The sequence below is a fragment of the Carlito syrichta genome, unplaced genomic scaffold, assembly GCF_000164805.1.
Source record: "Carlito syrichta isolate Samal-C Ts95f unplaced genomic scaffold, Tarsius_syrichta-2.0.1 Scaffold136949, whole genome shotgun sequence".
NCBI classification, from domain to species: Eukaryota; Metazoa; Chordata; class Mammalia; order Primates; family Tarsiidae; genus Carlito; species Carlito syrichta.
Window position 1 is genome coordinate 291,857 of NW_007081045.1, and position 2,105 is coordinate 293,961.

The window sequence follows — 2,105 nt, forward strand, 5'->3', positions numbered from 1 at the left end:
TGTGCAGCTCTTATGGTGAGATGAGTTTCCTAGATGCAGCACATTATTGGTACATGGTTTTTTATACAGTTTGCCATTCTGTACCTTTTCAGTGGTGGATTTAGTTCATTCACATTCAGACTGATTTTTGAAATTTGGTTGTTTATCCTCATCATGAAGTTCTTATAATGTTTTTTGTTCACTTGCTTGTCTGTTTTCTTTTAACTTTTGGGTTTATGTATGTATGTGTTTTCAAATTTGCAGTCACGATGCATTCTCTCTTGATTTTGTGTAAACCTTTTCTCTTGGGAAGCTTTTTCTTTCTTCTGTACTTAATACATTTTAAAGCATCTCCTGTAGAGCTGGTCTGGAAGCTGTATAATCTCTTAAGGATTGGGTGTCTGGGAAGGATTTTAATTTTCTATCACTGAAGAAGCTGAGCATGGTTGGGTAGGAAATTCTTGATTGAAATTGCTTATCTTTGAGGACTTTGAATATTAGTTCCTTCAAGCTTATAGTGTTTCTGCTGATAGATCTGTTGCTATTCTGATTGGTTTTCCTCAATAGGTAGTCTGACCTTTCTCTCTTGCTACCTTTAGAATTTTTTCTTTTGAGCCTACTCTGTGTAGGCAAAATATTATCTGTCTAGGGATTGATCTTCCTGTTTTGATGTCTTGTGGGGTTCTCTGTATCTCTTGTATTTGGATAGACACATCTCTGGTGAGATGGGCAAATTTTATTCAATAACTTCCTAGAATACTGGCTCAAAGGTGTTCTCTATTTCCCTTTCTTCTTCTGGGATACCAATCAGGCATAGGTTCAGCCTCTCTTGGAGGCTGTATTCTTTCCTTCTGTATTTTCTTTCCATGATTTTTTACAGATCACATTAATTCCATGTTTTGTCCTTCAAATTCTGAGATTCTTAATTCTACTTGAGTAATTCTGCTTTCCATGATTATCATCTTGCTATTTATTTCCTGGGTGAAATTTGTTATGGTCAAAATCTCTGTTGCAAGTTCTTTCAGTGTTTCATCTTGGCTTTCTCATTTTATTCACTCTTTCTATCCATTCCCTAATCTCTATTGCATTCTGGGATCAGTCATAGGTGATTTCCATTGCTTGGGTGCTGAAGCCTGATTTTTCAGGCATTTTCTCTTTGTTATACTAGGAATTACCTGTGTTCTTTCATTAATTTTTCCTCATTTGTGAAAGATCGCTTTCTTTTCTCTTTAGTTAAGTTTTTCAGTGGCAATTGAAGAGGCTTTCACTTTTGATATTTGCTCAGCCCTCTATTCTTCCCTGATCAGGGCTCTGAATTTGTTTTACTTTGAAACAGAGCTGTGGTGGGAAGTTTTGCTATCTCTTGTAGTTTTGAGAGTTGAATAAGCTCAGAAACTACTTTCAAATCATAATAATAACTTATTGTGGTAAGGGTTCCTTGAGGCCCACTCCCACCAACACTCTATATGATGATGCAAAGGGTATGTGTGTGTAACCTTTGAGTCCAAGATACAGTAACAGCAATGAGGAGAACAGAGAAAAGTAGAATGAAATAAGATGGACAAATTTTTTTTAAAAATTTAAAAACCCAAAACAACAAAGCAGAAACCAAAGAAAAAGCAATTAACCACACACACACACACACACACACACACATCTCACACACACACTAAAACAAACTGGAATAACAACAAAGCAAAAACAAACAAGAAAAACAAACACACACAAACCCAACCCAAAATAAAAGGCAAATAAAAAGAAGGGAAAAAAAAGAAAAGGAAAAAAGGAATTCAAATCATACCCTCACACATATATTCAACACATTAAGCTAAAACAAAAAAGCAAGAAGCAGCAAACAAAAAAGACTGAAAAATGAACACTCAATCCTTCATGTACACACATAAACAGAAAACAAAAACAAGAGAAGAAAGAAAAAAAGCTGTGGGGAAGATGCAGAAAGAACCCTCACATACACATTCATGCACAAAGGAAAGATATTTAAAAATTAAAAAAACAAACAAAACTTTCACGCTTGTGGCAAGTTCTGTAATTGTTCCTCTCAGCTGCCCCTCTGTTGTCTCCTACAGAGCTTTGGCCTCATTCACAATCTTCCCAGTGACCAGCAC